The following is a 19,576-nucleotide window of genomic DNA, read 5'->3' as shown; positions in this document are numbered from 1 at the left end:
CACAGAACAAGTTCCATCTTGGTGTATTGGGAAGTGGGGAAGCAAGCCAGTCTCCAGAAAGAGGCTAGCCAGGTGCTGGGAGCAGAGGACACTTCTGGGGAGAGACAGGGTAACTGCTAGGAAGGGAAGGTTGTGAAGCTTTCTGCTGATGTAACAGAAAGCTGGGTGGGAGAGACCAGGATGGGTAGTCTAAACATATGGATCTCAGCTCTCCCGAAGCAACAGGGTCACACTTTACTCCAAACTGGAACCACCTTGGAAACTTCGATACCTCCAGTTGCCCAGCCTATGTCCCCAAATTAATTAAATCAGAATCTCTGCAGATGGGGTCCAATCTATCACTGGGCACTTGCCATGGGCAGGCCAGTCTGAGAAGCAATGACCTACTTAAGGTCTGGTTGCACATAACCGAGCAAAGGGTTAAGATGCTGAAGACAGAACAAGCCATTTAGAGCCAGAGTGGATGACAACTAGTGATGGTGAACGTGAGCCTTACACCCACAGTCTTACCAAAGTAAATGGTCCTCAGTGTCCTCCCCTTGGGGTAGGGGTACTGAATCAATTCCCTGATGTGGAAGTTTTCAAATTTCTTCAGCTCCAAGGTACAAAGAAATAGAAATGTCACCCCCACCCTCACCCCCACTCCATTTACCTCTTCTCCATGATGACCTGTAAAAACATTGCTTGGAAATCTGGAAACTTACTGAAAATCTCACAAACTTACTAAAAAAAAAAGTCTCTGAGGAACACAGCTTTGAAAACCACTAAAAAAGAAAATGGAGTTTCCACAGAGATGAAGCCTGTACTCAGCCACTTACTATTGGAATCTTGGTTATTTTGGTGAATTGAAGTAACCAACCCCAAAAGGAGGGGAGCCAAGCTAGATGACTGCAGACTTGAGCTGCTTGTTAGCTGGGAACATTAGTGGTATCAGCTGGACTGTGGCTGACCCAATGCCTTAGAAACTAGACCCAGGCCAATCTCTGCTGTTGGTGCCACACGTAGATAGAGGAGCTGCCCTTCCTGGCTCACTGCGAGCTGCAGAGAGAACACTGCAAGGCTCTTTGCTTGAAAATCTCCCTGATTTCAATCCATTGGCTGAGTGTCCCCCTGGATTGAGCTGTGCAATGTGCAGAGCATGTCTGCATCCCAAACGTTCTCCTTGGTAGTAGTTTTTTTTTTTAAGGCAAGCACAGAATGACTTTTAATACACCAGACAATGTTAATAAGACACAAGTCAAACAGACAAGTGCAAATGTGTTTCAGACCAAAGCTAATAGGAAAACAAGTGAGACATCTCCCCCCTTTTGGAGGGCAACATCTACTAGCCAAACATTGTTAGTCAAATGGCTATTCACAGGTAAAATGTATTTTGTGAAAAACTTGGAATAGTCATTCTGGTATTTTAAACAGCTATGTACAGTATTACCAAGATAGTTTATATACACAAATATTGAAGAGAAACTGGGCAAAAAACATTTAAAATAGGCTAACCATACAACCAAGTACAAGACTTGACAGGAAGAAGGAACATGTTTTAAAGTCAGAGGACATTATAAGAAAAATTTACAAAACCAGTAATAATCACACTACATTAATACAGCATTCAAACAGGGAGGGGGTAGGTGCACTTTTCCAGTGCACTAGCTTCAAAGTCCAAAGGAAAAAACGCAAAGCTGCTTTCCATGAAGAGCAGCTGCATATTTCACATAATTGTTTTTGAAAGAAAGCCTATTAACAACAATGATTGTTTAATGCTAGTTTTACAGCAAGAGGAAACTAAAGTAGCAGCAAATTCACAAGACAAGGCTTCCACAGAATGACCATCCCATGGTGCACATGGTGCCTAAAGTGCTCCCAGCTGGATATACAAGTATAATTCACATAGAAAAAAAGAAACGTAAGATTGGCACAGGTACATTGGAGGCTGAGTAGTACTGAGTCTCTGAGCATTTCCCTTTTTGAAGAGAGAGGATGCTCACAGTAAAGCCCTTGAGTCCTTTCTACAGGTCATAACAAGGAAAGGCACCTTTCCTCACACTGCAATAGTGAATGATAAGCAGCACACCACCACAGTGGCACACCCCACAAAGGGTTCTGGAACATCCAACCGTGACTGACATCGGTAGTAGATCTTACACCATCATGTCTTACAAGCTTCTGTGTCACACGGACTCTACACCAAAGACGTAGCTTAGCCATGAGGAATGAAGCACAGCCTAGTGTGGACAGAGGAAATCGGAAGCAGAGGCAGAAAAGGTTGGTTCTTGGCTCTGCTCTTGGCCTGTTGTATAAACAAGACACCCAGTGTGTCACAGCATCCAGAAGGCCAAGGCACAAGGGCTGTGAATTGAATTCAAAGCCTTCCTGAGCTATACTGTGAGCATCATGTGACATTTCAACACTCTATGGAACTAATAGAACTCTCTATGCTGTCTTACCCAGTTTATAGGATCATTGTGAGAACCAAAGCCATAGACTCTTAAGTTCTATAAAATATTTGTGGTTGGGGAGCTGGAGAGATGGCTCAGCAGTTAAGAGCACTGACTGCTCTTCCAGAGGTCCTGAGTTCAATTCCCAGTAACTACATGGTGATTCACATCCACCTGTAATGGGATCTTCTGGTGTGTGTCCGAAGACCGCTGCAATGTACTCATATAAAAAAAAAAAGCAAAAAGTAGACTGTTGGAAGGATTTAAATATATATATATATATATATAATATATATGTTTATATTATATATATATATATATATATATATATAATATGAATGGCAAAAATAAAGGAAGTAAGATAAAAGACCTGTGTGGTTAAATTGATGCTTTGGTTTCAGATTTTTTAATAGACTCTCTGTTTACCACAGTTTTAGGTTCACAGCAAAAAGAATAGAACAGACAGAGATTCCTCATATACACCCACTCATCACAGGCATAGATTGTCCTCAGATGTGGGGTGTGTGTGTGTGTGTGTGTGTGTGTGTGTGTGTGTGTGTGTGTATGTGTGTACACATGAACATGTATGTGGGAGAATGTATAGGTGTGCATGAATATACATGTATATATAGAGAAAAACCTTAACAGTTATTCCTCAAGTGCCGTTTGCCTTGCTTTTTAAGACAGGGCCTCTCATTGACCTGGAAATCATTAAGAAGGCTAGGCTGACTAGCTAGTGGACTCCAGGCATCCACATATTTCTGCCTCCCTGGTAACTGGGGTTCCAGGGCACATTACCTAGCCTGACTGTCTTTTCCTTTTGACATGGATTCTAAGAGGTCATAATCAAGTCACATTCACCTCACACCCTCCCTGCCCCCCCCTTTTTTTTGCACTAGCATAGTATTTATTTTCATTGGCAAAAAAAGTCAAATGCTACATTTTTAAAAATCTCAAGACAATCGAAAGCATCACAGGAGACGGTCTGGCAGTGGCACAAAACATCCTACAAGAGTTTTGTTTTTTTAAACATATAAGTCAGTTTAAAAAGACAGAAGTTTTGTGAGAACTAAGACATCTACAGTTTTTAGTTTAAGAATAGAAAAAAAAATTAAGACAAAAGATTCACAGCATCCAGTATTTTGCTTAATTTCCTGTACATAGCATCTATTTCTCTAGATTATAGGGTGATTATTCAAAACCTGTGGCATATGTGATGCACTTCGGAGGGCCTGCTGCTTCCTTCGAAGCCCAGCAGTCCCTGCCATTGTAAAAATACTCTTTTGATACAAAGAGAACATGGAAGAACTGGGGAGCAACTGGGTGCAGGACTATGACTCCATTTCTCAGGACTGGGTACCGCTCAAGCTGCGAGGCATGCCTCAGAGTTAGGATGGAGAGAGCTTCCTTTCCACATGCTGTGTGAAAGACAACTGGCTTGACAGTCAGTTGCCTGTAAGTGTCTTTAAGACACATTTGTTTTGCAGTTGTAAACATAAAATCCAAATAAACTACAGAGAAAAACTAGGTTTGAGTGTTATAATCTCCAGATAGTAGTACAAAAAGTTACAACCAAACATCCAGGAGCTAAATTATATAGGATATTTTTAAAAATTAAAATCCCAAAGAATGGAGGAAAAGAAAGGACAGGAAAACACACAGCAGAGGAGATAAGAACGTTAATAAAACAGTAGCCATATAGCTGACCAATCATCACCATCCGTATCCGTTCTCTAGCTCCCCAGATAAAGAGCCATATCATGAGAACAGACTGAAAAGGAAATCCCCATAATGGGCTACCTACAAGAAACCCTCTCTTGATAGAATGAAACAGATGGATTAAAAACTATAGGGCAGCTAGCATGGTGGTACACAACTCTAATCCCAGCACCTAGGAGGCAGAGTCAGGTAGATCTCTGAGAGTTCAAGTCCATCCAGCCTGGTTAGCATAGTGAGTTCCAAGCTAGGACTACATGGTTAAGACAATGTCTAAAACAGAATTACTGATGGGGAACAGAACTATCCATAAGCATGCTTTAATACCTCCTCAAAGTAACTGATAAGATAACTGGCTAAGCTGCCCTGTTCTGGCCTCTACCCAACAGCAGGAGAATACATGTTCTTTTGGAGTGCCCATGAAGCAGCCAGCATGATAAGCCTGAACTATATAACAGACTTTAACAAATTTACTATAATTACAATCATATAAATAGGATTTTCTTCCCCCAAACAATAGTATTTAAATGAAAATCAGTAAAGGAAACTGAAAGTTTCCCAAGTAGTATGTAGAGTTGAATAATACATGGAAATGAAGCAACAAACTGTTAACTAATCAACCAATTAAAAGTGAAGTCAAGGGGAAAGTGGGAAAACTCAGTGGTGAAGATACTGGCCTCCAAACCTGATGATCTCAGCTCAGTCCCCTGGTCCAACATGGTAGAAGGGAACAACCAGCTCCCACAAATTGTTCTCTGACCACCCCTTCAATTGAAAAATTTACATAATGAAGTACTGATGTATAATACAATGTAAATAACCCTTGGAAACATAAAAGAAGCCAATGGCCAAAGTCACCCACTTCTTTACAAGAAGTGCCCACATATTGGTTAGTAGCTCCCTAAGAGTGGAGGAGCAAAAATAGAGAAATAGCGTATCAATGGTGACTATGAGATTTCTTTGGAGAATAATGCGGGTATCTTAAAATTATGCCTTAATGTTAAACACGCAGCTCTATGAATAAAAACCAATAGATTGTACGCTTTATTTATTTTATGTGTGAGTTTTGCCTGCTTGTATGTCTGTGAACTGTACACTTTAAACTGAGGGAGGGTATTATAGTGTGTGAATTTTGTCCCAATAGAGCAACATGGTGTCAGAGAGGTGTCTCAGCTGTTAGCACCATGTGATCGTCTCCCGGGGGACCTGAGTTGTTTCCCGGCACTCATATAGGCTCACCACCACCTATAACTGCAGGGGATCTGACGTCTTCTTTTGGCCTCTGATGAGTCAAGAGATGAGAGTAACCACACATACGTGGTATATAGTCACACGAACACACATGTTCAGTTTATATTAGTTACTTACTTTAGTTTTGCTCTGATTAAACACTGTGATCAAATGCGTCTTAAGGAAGAGAGAGTTTATTCTAACACTTGGTCCCAGTTGGTGTCTCTCTTTCTAAATGTGTAAGAGGTGCAGCCTTACTGGAAGAAGTCCCTCTCTGGAATGGACTTTCTCAAAATCTCGCCTTCCTTTTGTTTGTTCTCTGTTTTGTGGTCTAAGATGTGACGCCTCAGCTGCCCGTTCCTGCTACCATGCTTCCCTGCCATGATGGGCAGGCTCTTATCCCTGTGGAACTGGAAGCCAAACTAAACACTCTCCTCCTTGATTGAGTTCTATTGGGTCAGGGTATTTAATCATAGCAACAGAGAAATAACTAATACAAGCTGAATGTGTGCATGTGTGTGTGTGTGTGTGTGAATATATGTCTCATTCAACCCACAACACATAAAATAAAATAAATATTTTCTCAAAAAAAAGTAAAACAAAATTGGTGAGTCACAAAATACCAAGATCAGGGACTGAAAAGAGTTTATCACCACAGGTTCTGCAGATTTGGGGGAGAAAGGTTGGATAATGTAAACTACTTTATATCCACAAAGTCAGAACTTTCAGTGAAGTCAATTCCTAGGATGAGACAGGCTAATAAAATGTATCCACAGAGATAGATAGTGTAAATAGACCTATATATGCTTTACATTTTTAACTCCGAAATTTTAAGTTTTCCAGCAGAGGCACAGGCCATGTGGTTGCATTAGGTAACCCTACTATATATCTATGGGAGAAAAGATCATGATACAAATTCTCTGCCATCTCTCCCAGAAAACCAAGTATGAATGAATAATTTCTAATTCATTTTATGGTTCCTCATTACTCCAAGTCCAGTTATGATACTATAAGAAAAGAGAAAAGAAACAGAACTAGTCCTGGTTCAACACAAGTGTAAAAACTAGAAAGAAAAAATATCTTTAAAATATTAGAGAATAGGATATATCAAATGTAAAAGGCCAATATATTGCATTCCAACAAGATTTATTACCAGAATGCAAGGCTAGGTCAACACTGAAATTTATTTCCCAGATGAATGGCAAACTGTTGGTCTTTCCATACCAAAGTACAGCTAGCTATGAGGGAGGAAAGGTTTCTGAGAGTTTACTACATAGTAGCTGACTGCAGATAATAACGTAGCATGTCCCAGCACAAAGAAATAAAAAGTATTTAAATGGATACCTTGCCCTGACTTAATAATTGTGTGTATTGAAACATTATACAGTATCCCATAAATATATACAGTGTTTATGTGTCACCTTCAAAATTCAGTTTCTTAATAATCAAGAAGATGACTCAGAAGGGGCTTATCAACAAGAATATCTGTGTTCAAATCCCCGGAATCCACATGGAGGAGCAATCTCACTCTCAGAAGTTGTCCTTTAACCTTCACATATGCATTATAGTATATGCTTGTAAAGTGTTTGCATGTTCATATACACACATACATGATAAATAAATGAATAAATAAATAAATAAAGTTTTATTTTAATATAGTCATTAGTATATTGCTTGCTTAACATGCACAGAGAATAATAGATCAGGACACCTGATGTCTCCACTTGGCCTCTTCTTGCATATAGGTACATTACACACACACACACACACACACACACACACAACTCAGTACTCTTTCCTGGTTTAAAAAAAAGAAGAAGAACAAAAGCAAACTATAAAAAGAAAGGAATTCCCACAGCTGTTTTTAAAAAGATCTCCAAGATAAGCTTGGAGAGGCCATCTAGTGCTGAGAGTAATATCCCTGGTCCCTCAGGAAGGAGCAAGCCGTGCACACCAATCCAGTTCACTCAGTGCTGGAAGTTCTGGCAGAAAGAAAAAGAAACCAAAGGTAAATGGGCTGTAAAGGAACCATAGAGCATTACTGTCTGTCGGGTAAACAGAGAACGTATAGAGAACAAATTAGCAGTAGCCCCCATGAAGGGCTGGAAAGGATTTTACTACCTAATGGTCACTCAAGAGAACTGAGAGTATACAACTGTAAAGCATCAAATCCATATCTCTGAAAGTCGAAGTAAGTGCTGAATCAACATAATGTACTGCTCGTCCGTCCGCAATGCTACAGTCAGTAAGGAGGTAACTGGCTACTTCAGCTAAGGCAACTGGCAGGCTTGGTCTAATGCGATTAGGTAACTGGAGTGAACAATGGCTGGAAGAGTCTTCATCCAAGAATCCATCGGTGTAATCTCTCTAGAGACCAGTCTACTCTGCTGCCTGTGCTGGGGAAGACAGCCCATGTGGTCTCTTTGCCAAGCGTTAACTTCTTCCTTGTTCTGGCGCTGTGCGTGGGCTGTGCTCCGACTCTTGGGCTCTGCCCTCCAGGACTTCTTGGTTCTTCTTGTTGCTCTTTACTTGTGCCCCATAGTCCCTTGTGGGTGGACATGAGGCCTCTATCTCCTCTATGCTGCCATTGTTCCTTTTAGCATCCGCCACCTCTTGGGGCTTTCTGCAAAAAAAAGAGAGTCGTGTTTGCAGACTCTCCAAGAATCTTCTATCTCATAATAGCATGCTCAAATGTGTCTCATGTAGAATAGATGTGTTTATTTGTTAGGATCTTGTAAGACTTTGTGTTGCCATATTTTGTAGTCTGTTCCCATTACTGCAATAGCCAGAGTGTTATCAGGGAAGAATCAATCCACTATAGTAACCTTTGGAACCAATTTGGAGATCAAAGTAGAATTTAGATAGTCTCCTGCCCTGCCCCAACTCAAATAAATTTATTCCAGTTTCTGCCAAGCTGGAAAGAGGTCATTTCAGCCATCTTCATGGATAATTAGGAAATGGCTGGATATCTTATATCAAAGGAATGTGCTGATGTTTCAGTGGGCCTGATCACATCAGGGCTTTGTAGATGAATCACATAGGAATCCTAGCTAGAACTGTATTTGACAATATTTCAGAGTCTGTGTGGAAGTGATCTGTCCGCTTACCTACACATCCCTCATCATATTTCCTTATTTCAGTGTTAAAGAGAGAGTGGGCTGGAACTGAGGTAGGGCTGCAGAGATGGCTCAGTGGGTAAAGCACTCACCACACACGTGTAAGGACCTGAGTTCTGATCCCCAGACCTACACATAAAAGCCAGACATAGGGCTGAGGGAGATTACTGAGCAGTTAAGACCACATACTGCTCTTACAGAGGACTCAGCACCTGTGTCAAAAGGCTCACCACCACCTGTAACTCCAGCTCCAGAAAGACCTGACATCTCTGTTGTCCTTGGACACCAACACCACCCCCCCACAGACACATTATTTTTTTTAATTGATAAATAAATCTTTTTTTTTTTAAAGTTGGATGTGGTAATGAGTGCATCTATAATCCCAGCATTCCTACAGGGGTAGGAGGAAGCACAGACATGAGGCTCCCAGGAAGCTTTACGGGCAGCCACTAGCCCAGCATATATAGTGGGGAACACAAGAAACCCTGTTTCAGACAAGATGGAAGGCAAGGACCAGCAGCTAATGACACACACACACATGTGCATGCACACAAACACACACACACACACAATTATTTTTTAAAAACAAAGTCCTCATGTCGAGCCTTTTGGAGTCTTTTGAGATAGAATTGCTTCTCTCCCTGGTTCTTACACTGGTTCCTGCAAGGACAGGCTGGTATAAAGCAAACTTCACACGTCTGCCTGAGTCTCTCACACACACTTACTCCAAGTGTTTCTCCATTATGCTTGTGATATAGCCAAGAAGCCCTTGACAGGCAGCAACACCATGCTGTGTATCCTTTCCAGCCACCATATCATGAAAAGCTTCTCTCCTCTATACATTACCCAGCGTCGTGTACTTGATTGCAGCAATACAAAATGGACTGTGGCAGGAGACTGCAGGTGGAGGAGGCTGAGCATCCCCACCTCTACCAAGTCCCCAGGCAGCACTGATGCTGCTGGTCCAAGGGTCAGGCCTTGGGAACCATGGTTCCTGAAGCTGGGCCACCATTCACTTGTAATTCAGTGCAATAACAGCCCCCAGCTGGGGTTAGGTCCACTCTGAGCTCTGACTTGCATTGTGATCCCAATCTGGAAGTGGAGAGGAAGCATAGACATAAAAACAAACAAATAATGTCTATATTCTTGGCCTCAAAGAGGTAAAGTGGTTATTTATCAGTATCTTATATATCTTACATTAATACTTAGGTGTTTTCTTTCTAGTATGATTTTTCACTTTAAATCATATCCATTTGGTTCTAAAAAACAAAATTTTGTTACTGTGAAAGGATCCCTCCAATGCATGCATATCAGGAAGTAAGAGGTCTGAGAAGCGACTAGAGAGATACCCAGGGAACAAGAGTAGGTGCATGCTGGGAATTCTTGGGCTTGGCAACGGGAATGTGAGGATCGACCATACTGCTTTTCTTATTTTAATATGGTTAAAATTCCCCCAAAATGTTTTAAACTACAGTAGTGTTGTAGGCTAGATAAAGGGGTTATTTTTATTATTAGTGAAGAGGATGCCCATGTGTGGATGTCAGAGGACAGCTTTGTGGAGTCAGTTCTTTCCTTCCACCTTTACATGGAGTCCAAGAATAGAAACCAAGTGACCAGACTTGCCCATCAAGTGTCTTTTGCCAACTAAGCTTCTAGTCAGTCTCTGAAGGTTTATTCTGAGTTCCCAAGTAGACTAGAGGTAAACTCACTACACTAGCACTGCGCAGACTTCTCCAGGAAGCCCCCAGGAGTCCTGGGAAGTTAACATTTACTTGTGAGCAAGGCATCAGTACCGTGGTGTTCTACCAGACCCCAACATGTGCAGAAACCTTAAGTAGTATCTTTCTGATGTAATTCTGGTTAGTTCTGGTGTGGTTATTCTCAAAAGCCTGCTTCCTGCCTGTGCTTTGATTAAGAATGGGCCCCATAGGCTCAGATAATTTGAATGCTTGGTGAGTGGTACTATTTGAAGGGATTAGGAGGTATGGCCTCGTTGGAGTTGGAATGGCCTTGTTGAATGAAATGGGCTACTAGAGTGGGCTTTGAGGTTTCCTAGTATCTCCCTCTTCCTGCTACCTGTGGGTCCAGATGTAGAACTCTCAAGTACCCCATCTGTCTGCACACCACCATGCTCCTGTCACAAGGATAATGGACCAAACCTCTGAAACTGTAAGCCAGCCCCAGTTAAATGCTTTCCTTTATAAGAGTTGTCATGGTTATGGTGTCTTTTTCATACCAATAGAACACTGACCAAGATACCACTTGTTGGCTCAGAAATGGATAAGCCATTAGATTCTAACATAAACTTCAACTATCTATTTTTAGTGATCAATTTTTGTAATTTAAAAAAAAAAAAAGTGCCCAAATTCCCAGCATTGAGTGGCCTTTGGAAAAATTTCTTAGAATAAATAAGGAATTAGTATAGTCATGTGTTTGTATGTTTACTCTAATTAACATATGTACTTGGGATAGGAGCTCTTTGAGGGAGGGAGGGAGGGAGGGAGGGAGGGAGGGAGGGAGAGAGAGAGAGAGAGAGAGGGAGAAAGAGAGAGAGAGAGGGAGGGAGAGAGAGAGAGAAAGAGTTGCTGTCTAATGATCTATGCTTCTGACAAGCTTGGGAGCTAGTGTCAGGTCAACAGACAGGTGGTTGACAGTGTCATTAAATGGTCAGCACTTGTCCTTGACCCCAGGGAGATGCTGACATCATTCAACAGGATCTGTTGGTTGGAATACTAAATAGAACAGCACTCCTGCCCTGAGGAAAGACTGGCAATGAGGGGGCTGTGTGAGTGGCTAACAGGTCAAATCACACAAGGCCTGAACCACAAACCAGAGGACAGTGGGCTTTATAATTTAGGTATGGAAACCTAGCAGCAGAGGACAGACAAGAGGAGGTGGCGCTGGGAGAAGAGTGAACTTGGGCAGCATGCAGAGAGACCCATAGTCAGACTTCTGCTGTGGTCTGGATGTGAGGCCAAGGGACCCTGAATGTCTGAGGTAACTGGACAAGAGGGGAAGGGGAGGGAGATCAACATGACAGCAGGTTACAGGAGACAGTGGTAAAGTTCCTGGCCAGGGAGGAAGAAGACTGTCAGAATTCGAACCTGCACAATGGGTGATATTCATCAGAGGAAGAAACTAGGTTTATCACTAGAGCTGAGTTTCTATAATACCTATCACTGGAATAACCTTCCCAGAATCCCTTCTGTGGTAGATATGTGTGGCAAATACATAGCTCAGCCAGAAGACAGATCTTGTCTTGAGCTGAGTCTGAGAGCTGGGGGAAAACTCTAGATGCCCAGAATATGTTTCTAATGAAAGACTTTTGAACTTTCTATGTGTCTGTCTTCCTACAGGGTAGCCAGAGTTGGCTCCCCAGCCTGGATCTCCTCTTCTGGATCCTCCCATGGCTCCCAGTGCCCAGGGACTTCAGTCTCCCTAGAGTCTTCTCTTCCAATCTTATCTATAGAGAGTCTCACGCTACACCCTAGATTCCTGATCCAGCCACAACAGGCCACCGTTCCTCTGTGAGAGTTTTATTTCAAACTGACACAGCCATTGTCATTTCCAAAAAGGAAACTACAGTTGAGTTGAGATGAGGCTACCATATTAGCCTGTGGACGAGTCTGTGGTACATGGTCTAGATTGGTGTTTGATGTGGGAGGGCCCAGGCTGCTGTGGGCAGTACCACTCCTAAGCTAGGTAGTCCTTGGTGCGGTAAGAAAGCAGGCTGAGCAAGTCGTAAGGAACAAACCAGTGAGTGGCGCTCCTCCATGGGCTCCGTATCAGCTCCTGCGGTAAGGTTCCTACCCTATTTTAAGTTCCTGCCCAGACTTTCCTGAGTGATGGTAGGCTGTGATGTGGAACTGTAGGCTGAAATAAATCTTTTCCTTCCCAAGTTGCTTTTGGTCATGGTATCTCATCACAGCGATAGGAATCTGAACTAAAACACCCTCCAGTATACATCCCAAATGCCCTTCCTCTTGCTCTGTCTGAAGAATCGTTCGGATCTCCTGCTGCAGAGCCATGCTCAAATGCCGCCCCTTCCCAGGATCCTCGGTGCTCCGTGGAAATGAGACCAGCCTCTCTCTTCATGTTATATTGGTGCCAGAGGCCTGGGACCTCCCAAGGTCCCAAGCTTTGCCTTTTCTTTACCATTACCCCCACTACTTTACTTGGCTTCTTTTCGGACTTAAACCACAGCCTGGTTCCATCTCATGCACTATTTGAAGCTGAACAACACACAGACTCTCCTAAGCCATTAAGGAATCAAAGGAAATTTGGAGTCAGAATAAATCGAATGTTCTGACATTTTAAAGAATGATAATGAGCCATACTTAGCTACAATTTAGCAATGAGATAAGAACAAAGCCATGGTGTTTCCCTTTATTTGAGCCCTTGCAACCTGTGATCAGGGAGCGCCCAAAGGACCCCAGCCTCTTTGCTCAGAGACTCTCTGATTTCCAGTCTGAGTGTGACATGGCTCATTGCAGAACACACACACACACACACACACACACACACACACACACACACACACACACGTTTGAATCTATCCAAAGGTAGAACGCCAAAGTAACTCTGAAGACAGAAGTTGGCAGGTCTGTGTGTCTGTCTAACGAGAACCGTCCTTAGGGTTCTACATTAGGATTCTTTTTTTTTTTAATTTGTGTATTGTGGGTGTGTGTGTGTAGGCCACAGCCTAACAGTGGCTCTGGTCCTTAGCACTCATACAAAAAGCCAGGTATAGTGGCTCATGTTGTAATCCCATTGTTAGGGAGGTGGAGACAGGGAGATCCCTGACCATCTAATTATACCTAGTCTAACTGGCAAGCTCTAGAGCAGATTCCACCTCAAAAAACAAGGTAGACACACACGTAGGAGCAAACCCAGGGTGGCAGTTCAGATCTGTGACCCCAGCCTTGGAGCTGAGGTAAGAGGGCTATAATTTCCAACCTAGCCCAAGGCACATAGACTGTCTCTAAAATGGGGAGGCAGCAGAGTCAGGAGATAGAATGAAGGGCATATTATCAGGTCCTGCATGCAGAAGGTATTTCTATAGGGATCACAGAGGTGGGCACAGCTAGTACACAGACTTTAAGCCAGAAGCACTCCCATTACCAGCTTCTAACCCTGAATAAACCCAGTGTGAGCAGTGAGGACTCCCTCACAGTAACAGACCCGAGGTTAAGGCCAGAAGCACTCCCATTACCAACTTCTAACCCTGAATAAACCCAGTGTGAGCAGTGAGGACTCCCTCACAGTAACAGGCCCGAGGCTGCCATCAAGCTCCAACTTCACTGGGCCCACCCTCCTGCCCTAACTCAAGCCACCTGAGAGCAGGCCTGGAGCTATTTACAAAATATGTGGCTGCAGCTGCTCTCTCTCTGCACAGCCAGGTGGGGCTCTGTCTGGAGCTGTGCCAGAAGCCAGCCGGGCCACTTAGAACCATGACCATATTGCTAAAAGTCTGACAATTCTTTTTAATTAGTTGCTACTGCATGATAGAAGGGTCATCTAAACCTTCAGAAGGGGTGTGATGGGAACAGTCATCAATGGTAAAAAGACTCCAGATCCCCAGGGGCTTATCTCCCAGGGCAGCTGCCATAGCTTCCTCCTGTGAAATATTTCCAGTGCTTCATGAATGGACTTCTGGGATTCCAAAGAATGACCTCTTCCTCCATGTTGCCATTCCCAACAATAAAACCTTAGCCAGAAACCTCAATTCAGAGCTTTTGATGCTGTAAAGGGAATTTTAGAGAGAAGCTGATAAAAGAAGGGTGTACTAAATACTGCAAGAGTATTTCTGCTTGCACTATGTCCTATATATTTACATTTTAAAACATTCACACCTTAATGAATATACATATATATGTCAAAATGAATTTTAAGTGATAACAAAAGGTTAAAACTAGGCATGGTGGCACAAATCTTTGATCCCACTCAGCACGGGAGACAGGAGGATCTCTGTGAGTTCAAGGCAAGTCTATTCTACATAGCAAGCAGCAGGCCCACCAAGGCTACATAGAGAGACCCTGTCTCAAAAACAAAGTGGGTAGGCCGGGCGGTAGTGGTGCACGCCTTTAATCCCAGCACTTGAGAGGCAGAGGCAGGCAGATTTCTGAGTTCGAGGCCAGCCTGGTCTACAGAGTGAGTTCCAGGACAGCCAGGGCTACACAGAGAAACCCTGTTTCGAAAAAAACAAAACAAAAAACAAAAAAAAACAAAAACAAAAACAAAGTGGGTAAAATGGGAACCAAATATCTTCCTTCTCCCACATTAACCTATGTCTAGTTCCTGTCCCAAGTGCTGACAGATATGTAACCCCTATTCTAGTTTTGTGTGCATTTATATACATATGTGTGTATATATGCATAAAGATCTATAAAGTTTCATCAAAAGCAATACTCAATCAAAGAGCTTCACCCAGGTCTTCATTTCTGTTTTCATTATTTTTTTAAACATCATTTAAAAATCACTGGACTGGAGCATGGCTCAGTGAGTAAAATGCTTGCCACACAAGCACAATCGCCAGAACCTACATATCTCTGTATCCCAATGTTCCTACAGCAAGATGGGAGGCAGAGACATGAAAATCCCTAGGAGCTCATGAGCTGGAGAGCCTGCTGTATATAGCAGGGATGAGATCCTATTGGAACAGAGTAGAAGGTGGGACTGACAGCCCAGCTTGTTCTCTGACCTCCACAAGTACATTATGGCAGATACAAGCACATGCATGCACACGCATGCATCAACACACCATACATAACATACACACATTTTTAAAATGTATCATGGGGTTCTTTCCTACATGGAGACTCCTCTCCTTCACTTCGGGATATTGGAGCTTCCGTTGTGCACATATCAGCATTTAATTTCTTGTGCATTCTTTTACTGATAGGCATTAGGATCATTTGTATACCTAGAGAGCATCATCATTATAAACACTTTTGTATACTTGCAGGAAAATATTGTTCAAGTACTTTTCCAGAAGTAGACCTCTTGGGCCAAAGGACACAGGGGTTTTATATCCCCTGTGAGATATAAGTTGCTGTCCAATATGGCAGAGCCAAGTTACATTCTCATCAACTGCATTATGGGTACTTGCTTACTTTGTACCTGACAATATTGGTAGTAGTGAACATTTTTATTGTTAGCCCAATACAACACTTCGTTTGTTTATGGAGTATGTGGACTTGGCGCTCTGTGAATGGCCTGTTTGTTATTCTTGCCCTGACTATCTTTTCCTTTATTTTTTTTTCCTCTCAAGTATTCTTATGTTCAGCAAATATCTATACAGCTAGTAGTGTGCTGTGCCCTCAAGCTGTCCTATGGATAATGTCAGGGGCTTAGCCTCTTTGGAGCTTAGTGAGAGACAAATGGATGATAGCCGTGCAGGGAGGCTCTGTATGTCTTAGAGCACAGGAAGGAAGAAATAGGCTGGACTGGGCAGAAGACACTCCAGAGGAAACCAGCATCTAAGGCATGAGTGAGATTTAGAGGTTGCTGGGCAGTGGTGGTGCTCGCTTTAAATCCCAGCATTCCAGAGGCAGAGCAGGCAGGTCTCTGTGTTCAAGGTTAGGCTGGTCTACAGATCAAGTTCCAGGACAGCCAAGGCTTCTCTCTCTCTCTCTCTCTTACTCTCTCTCTCTCTCTCTCTCTCTCTCTCTCTCTCTCTCTCTCTCTCTCTCTCTCACACACACACACACACACACACACACACACAAACACAAACACAGAAGGGGACATTTTAGATGAGAGAACATTATAGAAGACTTTTGTGAATAAGATGAGCTGGTACCTGGGAGCAGACTTAGCAACATGGATGTATTAGTGACAATCACTTTAATTTCTTTCAATGAACCATTGGACAGAAGCCAAAGGAAGCCTTGTCTGGACCTTCAGAGAAATGAGCTATATGAGTGTGTTTGTTCAGTTGTTTGTTTTCATATTTGTGTGTCTTAAGAATGTTCTTTTTAATGTGTTTTCACACGAGCGTCATGTGTGAGTTGCCATAGAGATAAGGAGAGGGAGTGAGAGTTACAGGTGGTTATGAGTCACCCAGTATGAGTGCTGGGAACAGAACCTAGGTCCTCTGGAAGAGTAAGGAACAAGCAAATCCCGCTAACTGAGAAGCCGTCTCTTCCAAATGTGACAAGTGTGCCTCTTTTCTAAGGATTTATTCTTTTTCTGTTTTGTGTGGACGGGTGTTTTGCCTCCATGAATGTCCATGCACCATATACAAGACTGGCACCTGCAGAGGCCAAGAGGCAGCATCGCATCTCCTAGAACTGGAGATGTAGAAAAGGTTGTGAGCCACTACATGGGTGCTGGGAATTGAACCCTGGTCCTCTGCAAGAACAGCAAGTGTTATTAACTGCTGAGCCATCTCTCCAGACCCTTAAGTGTTCTCCTTAGTCTATTTTTTTTTCAAGATAGTCCATACTGGCCTCAAATTCACCAGATGGCCAAGGATGACTGAAATTCTGATCCTCTTCTGTCTGTTCCTAAGTGCAGGGATTCCAGGCATGAGCCACCCACATGGTTTTATGTAGTGCTGGGAGTAGAACTTAGGGCTTCTTGCATGCCATGTAAGCTACCTTGATTCTCTACCTCTGGGAATACATTTTTAAGATGCTGAATCTATTCTTCCTTAATTTCTGCCTACTCTAGTCAGGCTGGAGTGTGCGGGGTAAATGCCTAAGTGGGGAGACTCTTCTGCCCCTCTGTGAAGATTCTGGCTATGAGGGCTGAGTCTCTGGGAAATCCAGCTATAGATACGTAAGACAGTCCCTGCGTGTCACCCTCACTGAACCTGAGTGATGGATAACTGGAATGGGTGTTAATACTGTCCTGTCTAATTTTGTTTATAGCTAAAATTTTCCATAATGGAGTTTTAAAAGGTTCAATTGATTCTGTAAAGTGACCGCACAAAGATATGGAGGCCACTATGTTTGTGACATTTTAAATACAGACTTGTCTATTTTTTAACATCTGTGTTAATTTTTTTTAGAATACCTTTTTACTTGTTCTTTGGCAGTTCCATACATGAGTTCTGAATCTTGACAATACCCAGCCCAACACTCCCCTGCCGCTAACTGGGGACAGTCCTCAACCTGTCCCCTCCTACCTTCATGTCCCCCTCCTATGGTGGCTAACCTATTGAGTCCAGTTAGTGCTGCCTGCTGGACTGTTAGCTGTCCTTGTTGGCTTTGTCTTGTCCAGGTGACCATGGCCACAGTGAGTGCCTGAGAGCAGTGGCCAAGTTATGTCTTAGCACCCTCCCCATCTCCTGGCTCTGACATTCTTTCTGCCTCTTTCCCCAGGACGTGGCCTGAGCCGTGGGGGTTTGATGCTCATGTCTGGTTTAGGGCTGGGCACTCAACAGCCACTTACTCTCAGCACACTGACCAGCAACATAAAACTGGATGTGGGTGTCTCATGCCTGGAATTCCTGCACTTGGGAACAGACAGTTTCTAGCCACTGCAGAAACAGGTTTCTCTAGCCAAGGCAACACTAACCTTGAATGCGAACTTATCAAAACGCAGTCTGGCAACATACATGAAAATGGGGACATCTTTAAACCCAATATACCACCGTCATGTGGGCTTCCAGGTGCCAGATGTTTCTGAAAACTCCCAATATGGACGCCACCATTTACCTTCCCATTTGTCAGACACCTTCCTTACCCTCCTTCTCCCCCTTTCCTCACCGGGATCATGAGTCCTCATGAACTTAAACCGTCACTTTCCTCATGAACTTAAACCGTCACTTCATGTTCCTGAAGCAGTGTGTTGTTACTCAAGGCAGAAAGGGTTTATTTTGTCTCACAGCAGCAGGAGAGTCATGTGGCAGGATGAGGCAGCAGCTGGTTACATTGTAACTGTAATCAGGAACCAAAGCAAGATGAACAGGAAGTGGGACTCAGCTATAAACCCCCAAGACCCACCCCCCAGTGACCTACTTCCCCCAGTAAGGCTCCACCTACTAAAGGTTCCACAACCTTCCCAAACAGTACCTCCATCTAGAGTCCCGGTGTTCAGTACCTGAGTCTGTGGTGAACACCACATTCAAACCACAACTTGGAGTGCCTGAAAACTGAGGCTAGCAACAGCTGCCTAGCAACACAGCAAGGATTACATCTGACAACGTCCAAGAAATCTCCAGCACAGCCCACAGGCTCCACAGGGGCTGGGGAGATGGTCCATATAGGCATGAGGACCAGAAGTTATATCTTCAGGACTCAGAGAAATTTGGGGTGGAAATAGAAGCCCACCTGTAGTAAAAACAGTCTGTGGAGACGGGAGCTGAAGAACAAGCCAGCCACACTGGTCATATGAGACCAAAAGATTTGAGACCCTGCCTCAGTGAGATGACAGCAAGATTGAAAATGATTGAGGAGGAGTCCTGGCATCAGCCTCTAAGCTTAAATGTGTGTGTGCGCACACACACACACACACACACACACACACACACACACGCACACACATAAACACATTGCATGTGCATACTCATAAAAATAAAGCCCAGAGAAGCCAGGAAGGGAATAAAGAAGAATGAAAAATGACCAGAAAGACCAGTAAATTGTGTGGCCCTCTTGGCCTTGCCATTGTTGGCAGGCACAGAGTCAGAATTACGAGAAAGGCTTTGCCACTGTTAGTAAGGTTACAGTCAGAATTAATGCTATCCTGCAAGGAGAATGACTAGCAGTAAGACTGTTGTAAAGATCTAGATTCATCAGTGAGACTCACCTCACTGTTGATAAATGGTGGGCAATGGGGTGGGGGCAGAGACTGATCAGAGCTTACAAGTCTCCTATAAGAAAGAGGTGTCCCCCTTGTGGGATCCCAGAGGATGAACCACCAACAAAGAGCATACACGGGCCAGACCTAGGCCCCCTGCACATCTGCATGTAGCAGATGTACTGCTTGGTCTTCATGCAGCTCCCCCAACAACCGGCAGGGGCTATCCCTAAATCTGTTGCCTGCCTGTAGATCCCATTTCCCTTGCTGTGCTACCTTGTCTGGCTCAGTTGGAGAGGATGTGCCTAGTCCTGCAGATATGCCGGGGGGGGGGGGGGG

At 43.4% G+C, this 19,576-nt stretch overlaps 1 protein-coding gene and 1 long non-coding RNA gene across 4 annotated transcripts in view; one reads left to right on the top strand and one right to left on the bottom strand.

Moving 5' to 3' along the window:
* The window catches only part of Thsd4 (thrombospondin type 1 domain containing 4), a 585,726-nt gene that overhangs the window by 526,824 nt on the left and 39,326 nt on the right, over positions 1 to 19,576 (top strand). The gene's annotated exons all lie outside the window — the stretch shown is intronic.
* On the bottom strand, positions 7,001 to 9,323 carry LOC116073863. The gene is made up of 2 exons (XR_004111950.1): positions 9,220 to 9,323; positions 7,001 to 8,001 (listed from the first exon to the last, which is right to left on the bottom strand). It is a non-coding gene; the product is annotated as an uncharacterized LOC116073863 (long non-coding RNA).

The sequence above is a fragment of the Mastomys coucha genome, unplaced genomic scaffold (assembly GCF_008632895.1).
Source record: "Mastomys coucha isolate ucsf_1 unplaced genomic scaffold, UCSF_Mcou_1 pScaffold23, whole genome shotgun sequence".
Classification (NCBI taxonomy): Eukaryota; Metazoa; Chordata; class Mammalia; order Rodentia; family Muridae; genus Mastomys; species Mastomys coucha.
Note: the sequence above shows the minus strand (reverse complement) of the source record. Positions and strands in the feature narration are given on the sequence as shown.